The 12,583-nt window shown below is 33.5% G+C and overlaps 1 protein-coding gene across 6 annotated transcripts in view; it reads left to right on the plus strand.

The window, feature by feature from the left end:
• The window catches only part of CDH18 (cadherin 18), a 974,546-nt gene that overhangs the window by 537,983 nt on the left and 423,980 nt on the right, over positions 1-12,583 (plus strand). The window lies entirely within an intron of this gene.

Genomic DNA, 12,583 nt, shown 5'->3' on the forward strand with positions numbered 1-12,583 from the left:
CTAAACTTTACATAATCAGCTAGCTTTCTTTAACTCGCTTGAGTTTTTGAGAAAACTTTGGGCACATGGAATACATTTCTTTTGTACATTTATTTTAAGGTAATTATAGATTCTTAGAAAGTTGAAATAAGTACAGGGAGGCCCAGTTCACTTTTCACTTCTCTTCTGCCATTACTATCCTGCATAGATGCATTATACCATGACATTTACATTTGTACAATCCTTAGAACAGATTCAGATTCTGTAAAATATGTACCCATGTGTGTATGTGTGTATGTATAGTCCTATGCTATATGTAACAACAACAATCAAAATGCAGAATTGCTCTGTCACCCAGATTCCCTAGCGCTACCATCTATATGCAAACCCATTCAAGTGGTAACCATTAATGTGTTTCTGTCTCTGGAATTACTTTGTTTTAAACATGTTTTATAATTCCCTGGAGGTCTATCCAAGTTATTGCATGAGTTAATGTTTTCATTCCTTTTGATTGCTGAGTGGTTTCCTTGGTATGGTTAACTCACAGTTTGTTTACTCTTCGTCCATCAAAGGATTTCATTTTGAGTTGTTTTCCCTTTTTGATTATCATAAAGTTGCAATGAACATTTATGTACAGATTTTTGTATGAACAAAAGTTTCATTGCTCAAGGATAATTGTACTCATTGCCTATGAGTACAATTGCTTTTTCAAATGGTAAATGTATTTTCTATTACATTTAAAAAGATGTAAAAAGGAACTGCCAATCTATTTTCAAGAGTGGTTGTACCATTTCACATTCACACCAGTAGTTCATGAGTGATCACTTTCTCCGCATTCTTGTCAGCATATTTTGTTTCAGGCGGTTTAACAGCTGTTAGTGATACTGCACTGTGGCTTTAATTCACATTTCCTTAATGGCTAATGATATTGAACATCTTTTCAAGTGCTTATATGTTATCTGTATTTCTTATCTAAAGAGTTCTTCAGTGAAATGTCTGTTCATTTCTTTTGCCCATTTTCTAATTGAATTGCTTTTTTGTTTACTGTTGAGATTTGAGGGTTCTTTATGTATTTTAGATACAAGCCCTTTGTCAGATGTGTGGTTTCCAAATATTTTCCCACAGTTGTATTTTGTCTTTCTTGACTACTAGCAAAAACTGTCAAAGAGCAATGATTTTTAAATTCCATGAGGTCAAACTTATCAAATTTTTTTCTGTTATTGATTGTGCTTTGGTGTTAAGTTAAAGAACTCTTTATAAATATACATATATGCATAGATATAAGATATATAAGACTTATGCATATTATATGTGATATATAATATAGAACATTATAAGATATATATACATATGTAAATCTCCCAAAGATTTTTTTCAAAATTTTTTCTATTAATTTATGGCTTATATTTAGATTTAAGCCTTTGATTCATTGTAAGTTTATTTTTATAAAGGTATGAAGTTTAAGCCATTTTCAGTATGTATATTTTAATTTCTTTTCTCCCCTTATTGTTCTGGCTATAATAAAAGTTGTGAGAGCAAACACTCTTGCCCTGTTCTTGATTTCAGGGTAAAAGCATTCACTCTTAGAACATCAAATATATTAGTTGTAGATTTTTGTTGTTTACTTTAGCTGTTAGAGAAAGTATCTTCTTTTTTTTTTTTTTTAGGATTTTTATTTATTTATTTGACAGACAGATCACAAGTAGGTGGAGAGGCAGTCAGAGAGAGAGAGAGGAGGAAGCAGGCTCCCCACTGAGCAGAGAGCTCGAGCGGGGCTCAATCCCAGGACCCTGGATCCCAGGACCCTGAGACCATGACCTGAGCAGAAGGCAGAGGCTTTAACCCACTGAGCCTCCCAGGCGCCCCGAGAAAGTATCTTCTAATCATAGATTACAAGATATTTTATAATAAATGGGTTTTGGACTTTATCAAGTGCTTTTTTCTGACATGATCACAATTTTTTCTATATCCTGTTAACCTGGTGGTGATTATGTTTGATTTTGGATTATTTAACCAGTCTTGCATGTCTTGAATAAGTCCCATTTGATTATTGTATGTAATTTTTTCATGTTTTGCCAGATCAAATTCTTTAGTATTTTGGTATAGATTTTTACATCTCAGTTCATGAGAGACATGATTATGTAATTTTCTTGTTCTAGACAGTCTGTGTCTGGTTTTGGTGTCAGGACTACCAGCCTCAGGTCGGGGAGTGTATTCTCACCTTCTGTTTTCTGGAAGAGATTTTATAAAATTGGTGTCAATTCTTCTTTAAATATTTGGTAGCTACCCTAGTGTAACCATTATGACTTGAGGATTTATTTTATGGGAGCTACGTTTAATTACTTAATTTCTTTTTTTTTTTAAAGATTTTATTTATTTATTTGACAGAGAGAGAGATCACAAGTAGGCAGAGAGGCAGGCAGAGAGAGAGAGAGAGAGAGGAGGAAGCAGGCTCCCTGCTGAGCAGAGAGCCTGATGCGGGACTCGATCCCAGGACCCTGAGATCATGACCTGAGCCGAAGGCAGCAGCTTAACCCACTGAGCCACCCAGGCGCCCTAATTACTTAATTTCTATACTGGTGCTTGGCTTATTAGCTGTTGCATCTGGGTGCAGTCAGGCTCTTTCTTCCCACCATTTTTGACATACATGGTCATAAGTATTGTTTTTACATACATTGAGCACCACATCTGATGGGGGAATTATTTTGATTCAGCAAAGAAATATGGTTGAAAAAACTCATGAGAAGAAAGATAGTATATTATGTATTGTCTTTTTTTTACCCATTACATTTTTTTCTTTCTTTCCATTAATGTTTTATTTTGATTTACCTTGATTCCTTTAGCTGTGATTAAAGGAGAGTCCCACTGACGACAAATGAGTTAACTTCTCTAAAAATGTGTCTTACCCCCATTCTGGAAGGAGTCACTGAATAATGATTGAATGCCCGTTTGACAGTGCTTTTAGTACTTGAAAAATGCTGTTCTACTTTCTTCAGTCCTCTATGTTTTCAGATGAGACAACTGCTATCATTCAAATTGATATTATCCATAGGTAATGAGTCATTTTTCTTTGGTTGCTTTTAAGACTCTTTTCTTTCACATTATTTTTTAGTTGTTTAATTCTTGTATGTTGGTATGGATTTCTTTGGGTTTAATCTCTGTGGTATTCACTCAGTTTCTTGAATCTGTAGGTTTATGTATTACATATTTGGGGGGTTGTCAGCATGATGGATATGAGTAATTTTTATTTCCACATTCTGTCTTTTGTAACTACAATGACATCAATATACAGATTGATATATGCATGGCAATATGTAATCTTTTCATATTTTCCCACAGATTCCCAAGACTCTGCTGTTTTTTAGTCTGTTTTCCTTCTGTTGATACGTTGCAATAAATTATTTTAATCTGCCCCAGAGTTCACTGATTCTGTCTTCTGCCATTTCCCTCTATTATTGCTCCCATCCAGATTGTGGTGTTCTTCTTCTTGTGCTCTTCAGTTCTATATTTCCCACTTGATGCTTTTTTACAACTGTTATTTACCTGCTGAAATTTTCTACCATTTCATTTGTTTCAAGATTCATAATTAATTATTGAAACACTTTTATGATCGCTGCTTTAAAATCCTTACCAGGCAATTCCAAGATCATATTCATTTTGATACTGGTATTAGTTGATTGTCTTTTTCTCACCAAATCATGAATGTTTTCATTGTTAATATGGTAAAAGAATAAGGATTTTATCTTGGAAGTTTGGTTATAGTTAGGAAACTCAATCCTGTTTAAATCGACTATGGTACCAGTTGCCCTTTTAGTGTTTTGTGTATGTTCTGGCCATCCTTTGTAGACTGTGGTTTCAATGTAATCTTCAGGTCCCTTGTAATGTTTTCTTATCTGCTTCATTTTCCCCCCTGGGGCTTCTGGGTTTCTGGTTTGGCCTCCTATGGTCCTGCCCGTGGGATCACATAGTGTTTCCCTGTGCCACCTTCTCCAAGTGGGGAAAAGCAGTCTCTTTCACTGGTGGAGAGCTGACAGGTGCTGGGCCTGGGTCTCCACATGCTAGTAAGTAGAGGTTCAGAGATGCCAGCGTCTGTGGCAATGCCAAAGAATCTGCCCCACTACACTACCTGCTCCCTTGATGTTTGCTTGACTTCTCCTTTCCAAGTGATTTGGACAGAGAGGCGAGTTCTTCTTGTTTCTTATTGATGTTTCTAGGTTGTAGGCTTCTCTGGAGGGCAAACTAAGATTAAGGATAAATGGGAAAAAAAAAAAAAACAAAAACACTAGGTAATTCACTATCATGCCACTTCTTGAATCCTAGCATCCCTACCCAGGCACAGGTTGACTTTGTCACTTTCAGATCCTTTTATAGTTGCCTTTGGATTATTTCCAGAGTCTTTAGTTATATTTAGAAGAGGGAAGAGTGATGAGTAAATCTACACCATCTAATATGGGCATGTATCCTAAATATTGAGGAAATGAAGTAGCATGAGTGTATCTAGATCTCTACCAGCTTATTATATAGTAGTTAATTAGGTGAGTTTTGTTTGTTTGTTTGTTTTTTGAGTATTTTATTTTTAACAAAGATAGTAAGTGAAATGGGCACAGGATAAATGCCAACTCTAAAAGCAGAAGGTACCGTAGTACAGCGCATTCTCTAGGTATAGGCAGTGTTGAAAGCGGAGGGGATTCATATATTTCTATCTTCTAAACAAGTCAAAAGCAGTCGCTGCTGAAAACAAAATCTTAATATTAGGAGCTGTGTACCTTTAATGCATATAGACCATAAGGAGTAGAATTTTCCGAGTTTTATACTTTGTTTATTAAGTACAGGGTTGTTATTTTTTTTTCTAGTCCTAAATTAAGGTTGAATAGGTAGACTTTGTTCTTTTTTTTTTTTTTTTCTGTTTCTGGTCAAATATCATTATATTAATAGATGTAGGGCACTTAGATATTAAAATGAAAGCAAAATAAAGCTTGATAACATTGGAAATTCCATTACTCATTAGAATATTGAATGTTAGACCAGAACAATCATTTAGACAATCATCTATTTTCTATTAAGATAGAAAAGGGGGGTTCCTGGGTGGCTTAGTTGTTAAACATCTGCCTACGGCTCATGTCATGATCCCAGGGTCCTAGGATCAAGCCCCGCATCAGGCTGTCTGCTCAGTAGGAAGCCTGCTTCTTCTTCTCTCACTGTCTTTCTCTCCCTGTCAAATATATAAAGTCTTTAGGAAAAAAAATTAAAAAATAAAAAATGATTTCTAATTTGTAAAATAATCTGTTGAACCTACCCACTTCACTGTTATAAAAAATAAATAAATAAAAAATAAAATAGAAAAGGAAGAGGGAAAAGATGACAAGAGGAGCTTTCATTCCCCAGCTCAACTCATATAGATCTTTAAATTGTAAGTGAAAAGTTTTGTTTTATTGGCTGAATTAGTTAAACTCATTTTTATGATAATGGTAGTTAGAATGTTTGAAATCAGAACAAGTATGTGTAACAATGGCTTTTTAGTAGTAAAAAATAGCTATTGGGAAAACAAAACAACTTCCTAAATCTCATTCTTATAGATTTTTTTTTCTTTATAAGTTAATGTCTAATAAGTTTTCTACAAATAGCACAGCAACGGGTATGTTTTTCTTTATGGGAAAGTAAATATGTGTTCTGATAGGTCTTTTTGTATTTAATATTTTATTACAAATGGAACATTGTGATGGTCTAAGGGATAAGGGATCAGGAAAACAAATGGTTTTAAAAGTATTCACTGGGGAATAACAAGTATTCACTGGAAACTTTAGATTCTGATTCTCAAGGATTCATAGGATATTATACATTTTCTTACGTTGATATGAACAAAAAAGGGTTAACTTGTTTGTTTTTATTTTCTCAAAAATTGGATCATAAAATATAAGGCAGATAATGGATCAGAGGATCAGAGGGCTGTTACTCAAATACGACATTTAAATCACATCTCAGTTTATGGCTTGGAATGGCTTTTATATCTTGACAAGATTGGTTATTTACAATCTGAATTCTACCTCAGGATTCATATGTTTGGATTCATTCTATATCTCCTTGAAATATTACATTTAACTTCATGTTTCCTTCCAATTCACTTTGAGAACGGAATTACTTAGATTGATACGGTAGAGTGGAATGAAATGGTGTTTGGATTCAAGAGACTGCATATGAACTCAAACTTCACCATACAGCAACTGTATAGGCTTGTCAAAGGTTTTAACTCTTCTTAGTCTTCCATTCCTTACTGGAAAACAAAGATTATAAACATTTCTGTTTTGTGTACCTCATGGTCTTGTGAAGATCATAATTTAAGATGAGATAAGATGATGTAAACATACTTTATACATCATTATATCATCATTGTTTCTAAAATTATCTCTTTATGTCAAACTAAGTTAGCTAAAAATAATCTTAAGGAAATATCATGCTATCACCTAGCTGACAGTATGTCCTAAGACAGGTTTTCCATTTGTGATGGAATGTGATGTGTGTATGTGATGTTCACTCAGTCCCGTCTCCAAATCCTGAATTTGGTGTGGGCTAGTCATCAGTCCCTATCAGGAGCTAGAGTCTTGCCCAACCGCTGCTTTGACTGCTTGTTCCTGAGATTCAGGGTAATTCTTGACATCAGCTGTACGCTGGAGGTTTACTTCATGTTTTTGCCTTCACTCTGTTTTCTGCTCAAACTTTTGACCTGATATCAAGCTAAAGTCATATTCTGTACTCTGTCTCAGCCAGCCTTAAAGGGGGTAGTTGAAGAAGGGTGATGTCTGCCAGCCTTGTGGAATCCATTTGGAAGGATTCAGCCTATAAGTTAACTTGTTCCAGGAGAATGTTAGTAAAATGCCAGATTGAAAGCCAGAAGTCAAGGATCAAAATTATCTTCTAGAGTTTTAGAATAGGCATATATTCCATGGCAGATTTGATTATTTGTGGAAATATAGCTCCCTTGATAAGTGAAAATATTTTATTTGTATATAGATCTGGGTCCACACAGTCACTTCTCAGTGGCAGAGTTCTGTATTCGTCTGTTAGTGATTCAGTGGCAGAAGTATATTTTACTTAATTTCAAAGGCCAAGGCTTTAAGAAGTCTGGGGATGATTTAAGTTACACCAGGTAAAGATGAGAATCTGTTGAAATGAAATCATATCTGACTCAATTTAGGGGAAATAGCTCAGTGAAGTTCTCACATTCTTTTTTAATAAAGGGGTCTGTACACTCCTGAAATTTCAGTAATGGTGGGACATGCATAGGATCTCTGCCTGTGGAACAGGTTTTAATGATCTTGATCTCTGGCTTAATATACTCTTTGATGCTGAGCAATTATTTAACTGTCTTATATGTCTTATTTACCATTTGAAATCCATTTTCTTGATTGTGTCTTCATGGCTTGACCTAAACACAACTGTCATCTCCAGGCTTACATGAAGCTCTAGGAGTTGAAGGGAACACAGTGTAGAATGATGAATGAGCAGGATTGGGAAGACAAACCATTTATATCAGTCACGGTTTCTCACCTAGCTAGAAATACATTCTTAGGGAGATATGTCAATGAAGCATTCTCTTTCTTCTCTTGTAAAACAAAGGAAAAAATAGGATGGCTGTTACAGTGTTATTCGTAATTAGGGAACAGGTCAAGGCAGAACGTTAAGGTCATGGACAGTAAAGTCAGACCACCTGAATGCAACCTGTCTCAAGCAAATGTTTATTGTATGACTTTTGTCAAGTTATTTGCTCTCTCCAAACTTTTTTTTTTACATTCACTTTTTTATTAAGGTGATGACAGATTGAAAATATATTGAATCCTATAATATACATTGGAAATATATAAGTAAAATAAGAAAAAAATTTAGCTCTTATATTCTGGGAATTGAATTCTATTCGAGGAAAAATAAGCAAACAAACAATACAAAATCATGGAACAACTTTGTTGTTATTGTTAGCAAATGCTGTGAAGAAAATAAACAGACTTTTGGAGCAAAAGTACTGGGGAAAGAGTCCCATCTAAGCCATAGTTGGAGAAACGCTCTCTGAGGCAATGCTATGAAGAATACTATGAAAAGTGAAAAGAAACTAGGGAAAGAATTTCTCTGTATCCAGAGGCCAATAAGTAGAAATGTCAGTATGGGGTCTGGATTGGTTGGAGCAAGCGGGGGTGGGGGGAGGAGGGCCGGGGGGCGGGAGGAGCTTGCATGAGTCAAGCTCAACTAACAAAAGATTTGGGGATACATTTGGAGATTTATACAGGGATTAGTTTATGCAGAGGAATGAAAACCAAATAATGAGTTAGAAGCTTTTCTAAGTGCAGGTGCAAAAGGGTATTGACACCATCTGATACACATATTAAAACAATGGCCCAGTTGATGTGCTAGAGAATGGGCAGAGAGAAGAAGCATCTGAGGATTAAAGATCTCTAGTTAGGAGAATTGTGCAGTGACTTAAGACACAATTCTGGTGTAGGCTAGAAGGATGGCAGAGGACCGGAGACATAAGTAAGCTATATTTTCACAATATTTTAAACATACATAACTCAGTGAGAATATATTTATATATTATTATTGCTACCAATGCTCCATGTTTAGTGTTGATTGGCTATCGTATAAACAGGAGGTTTTATCTTCAAAAAGTTAAATACAATAATATCCATCTATTATGGGGATTACTTTCTTCTTTTTCTTTTTTTTCCTTTATTTTTGTGTAGTATTGGGTTGTTAAAGTCTCTCTATAAATTAGAAAGTGTCAGGTTGCTAAAGTTGCAAACATGGGTAACTTTCAGCATTTTTTGAACCATCAGCCAACACTTGTCTAAGGTATAGGAGCCGTGGCTTTTTCCTGTGCAAAGGGAGTAAATAATATGAATAGAAGAAAGCATTACTAAAACTAATAAATCTAAAAATCTTAATTTTTATTTACTCTCTCTTAAAATTACAATATAAGAAATTGAAGTGAAATAAAGTGCCCTCTAACTAGATGGCATTTTTTTTTTCAGTCCACACAATAATGGAAACATTATGCTATTGAAAACTTTTTCCCGAGTCCTTAATTTAATATTTCAAAATGATCACTAATAATATACCATCCCATAGGTTGAGATGAAACCTTTGGTCTCCAGTAAATAAATTACATTCCAACCCAAGGATGGAAAGAAGATATCTTAGGTCTAATCATTCTCTAAGAGACAAAATGCTTTTCTACCATTATGTTATTTTTTTTTTAAGATTTTATTTATTTATTAGATAGAGACACAGTGAGAGAGGAAACACAGGCAGAGGGAGAGGGAGAGAGAGAAGCAGGCTTCCAACTGAGCCCGATGTGGGGCTCGATCCCAGGATGCTGGGATCATGACCTGAGCTGAAGGCAGATGCTTACCAGCTGAGCCAGCCAGGTGTCCCCAGTTTTCTACCAGTATGTTTTAATTAATAATTAACATACACACAGATATAAATATAATCAGGAAAGAAAACTATCTCAAAAAAGTCAGTAAATAAAGGAATTGGACAGTTTTTTGTCAATGATGCAGTGGTAAACTGTGAAGCTAAATAAAGCTGGTTTATAATCCAAGAACATGGACATATTTATAGAAATTAAATTACTAAGAGTATAATCAAATGCTAGACAAGCTTTATTATTTACTTATAATTTTAAGAAAGGTAACATTTCATTACTGAATTTCATAAATAACAGAGATGTTTACTTCATGAATTATATTTAAAATGTCACTGAATTAAAAATTAACGTAATAATAAACCTTGATATTTAGTACCAGTAGACCTACAGTAGGGAAGAGGAAAAAATTAACTTGGATTGTTGTTGAAGAACCCATTTTAAGTGAATTTTACTGGAAAATATTTTTATCTCATTAGGGAAAGAAAAAAAATGGTTCAATTATGAAAGGCCAGTTATTAAATAAATTACTTTTTCCCGAAATTATTATTAAAATTTATTGCTTTTCTTGGTGTATAAGAAGTAGCATTCCACTAATATTAACTCCAACTTCAAAAAAATTTTAAAGACATACTCAAAGTGTGTTTAAGTACATTAAAATTTACATTAAATTGGTCTTTTAAAAAAATGAAAACATGTCTTCACATAGAGTATCTTCATAACTTCTGAAGACATAAATTAGTCAAGGACATCATTTACTTATTCATTCATTCATTCGTTCATTCACTTATTTATTTTTTTATTAATTTTTATTTATAAAAATAAAAAAAATAAAAAATAAAATTTGTTAAATTTTATTTATTAAAAAATTGTTTATTTGAGAGAGAGACTGAGAGCAGAGGGAGAAGCAGAGAGAGAATTGCAAGCAGTCCCCCAGCTGAGCAGCAAGCCCATATACACTTTATGTCCTGAGAATTATTTCAGAAACAACTTACTACATGCAAAATCAATTTGCTTAAGGTATTGAATGCAATAAACTGGAAAATATATCCTACAAAAATAATAGAAAGGCATATTCTTGAAATTGCGGGTGACCTCTGTAATTTATTTTGATTTTATTTACTTTTCTAGTTCTAAAATTGAATTCTATAATTACGTATCTTATTGGGATATGACTTGCTTTATATAATAATGCATCTAAGTGTTGTAAGTTGGCATCTCTATTAAATAGTGTTCGATCAAAGATATCTGATGTAGTAATAATAATAATTTAAAAATAACTTTGGTTTTTAATCAGGAAGACTGTAAACCAAAGGATGTGAAAAAAAGTAAACCATAACAACAGAGTAAGTTCCCCAAACCTGAAGTCACGGGGCCCCCCATCCCTCAAACTTTACCCTTTCTTTTGTCAGCATCTTGAGATGTCACCTGTTTCCTGAATGTTTCATGGTTTCATGATATATGCTGTTAAGCGGAATGGTTTTTAAATAGTGGATAACAAAGGATGCGTTTATGTGTCTATTGTTTAAATAAGAAAAACTTATGGAACCTTTTTGTTCTTGGAGTCATGGTTATTTCAAACAGGAAGTCTCAACTCTCTCAACCCCTCCTTAAAAAATAAAATGGAATAGAATAAGAGACCTGTATGACCCATAATGAGCATAGATACTCCTTAGTTATATTTTTGTTGAAGTTTTATATGTGTTTTTCTGTGTATGTGTGAGTATGTGTGTGTCTCTCTACACATGTGTATTTGGTTTTTATGTTTATGGTCCTGACTTGTTTTATAAAATATTTAACCCCAAATAATTGAAAAACATTATTCTAATCTACATTCTACCTGTGTCGCTCAACTTCTCCCTCCACTTCTGGCACTCATTTAACCCTATTTGGCCATTGTGCCTCACCACGTCAGTCCTGAAGTTAAATCATAGCTTCACTACCCCACTTAACACTTCTGTGCTGATTTCTTGCTGAGAATATCAGTCTCTATTACTTGAGTAGTGCTCAAGAGAGATTATTATACAAAGTGTATTATTATATAAAATGAAAACTCCTGCCTAACCAGATGAATGAATGATAAGTATCCAGAACTGGCACTTTTCCATAATCACAATTACATTGTTATAATAGATCCTTCCTACTTTCATTCTCAAATTTCTGTCCTGCAATAGTCTAACCATAGAAATTTAGAATCTTGATAGATATTGATATTTTTAAACAGCTGTGACATTTAAAATAAATAGATAATCAAAAGTGATTAATATTTTATTTTTCAAAGAATTATTTTATTTATAATAATATAAGTATGTATAATAACTTGAAAATAGCATACCTAGTCATACTGATACTTACAGAAGCATTATTATCCACAAAAAGTATATTTGAAATTAAGATCAAAGTATCACAATCTATATACACATATTACTACATGTGTATTCACTTGTGATCCATTTTAACTGAAATATTTGACAGCTTCTATATTTTATTTTATTTCTAAATCTTTTCCTAAAAAAAGAATTTTGTATTCACATGCTAAATAAATAAAGCTAGCTCTAGTGCTATTTTATTTAAAATTTCAAGGGATACCTTAAGAATCACGGTTTTCCCCAAACTGTAAACATTTATATTATTCCAGACTATCAAGTTTTTGTTTCTTTTTTCTTTTTCTTTTTCTTTCTTTTTTTTTTTTAACGGATATCCAAGGGGTACCTGGGTGGCTCAGTTGGTTAAGCATTTGTGTTTGGCTCAAGTTATGATCCCAGGATCCTTGGATTGAGCCCTGCATTTGGCTTCCTGCTCAGTGGGGAGCCTGCTTCTCCCTCTCTCCACTGTTAACACACTCTGTCTCTCTTCCAAATTAATAAATAAAATCTTTTTTAAAAAATAGTGATATCCAAGAAACAAAATTGTAGCATATGTGCAGTGTCCATTAATTTCATTATTTTGAAAGTGTCAGAGTAGCTATTTGATCCCTCTTTTTACAGAAGTATGGAGCACAGTGTTTTTAATCATTTTTGTATCACTTTCAAATTTTTAAGTATGCAGTATACAGTGTTTTAAAAACAAGATTCAGACCAATTTAGGTTAAAAGACTTTTCATATAAACATTCCCATATTTTTCTTAAACATTTTGTATAAATTTTTAACCAGGAAAACAAATATCATTTTTAATTATTTTTTAAATAAAAT

The sequence above is a fragment of the Mustela nivalis genome, assembly GCF_964662115.1.
Source record: "Mustela nivalis genome assembly, chromosome: 3".
Classification (NCBI taxonomy): Eukaryota; Metazoa; Chordata; class Mammalia; order Carnivora; family Mustelidae; genus Mustela; species Mustela nivalis.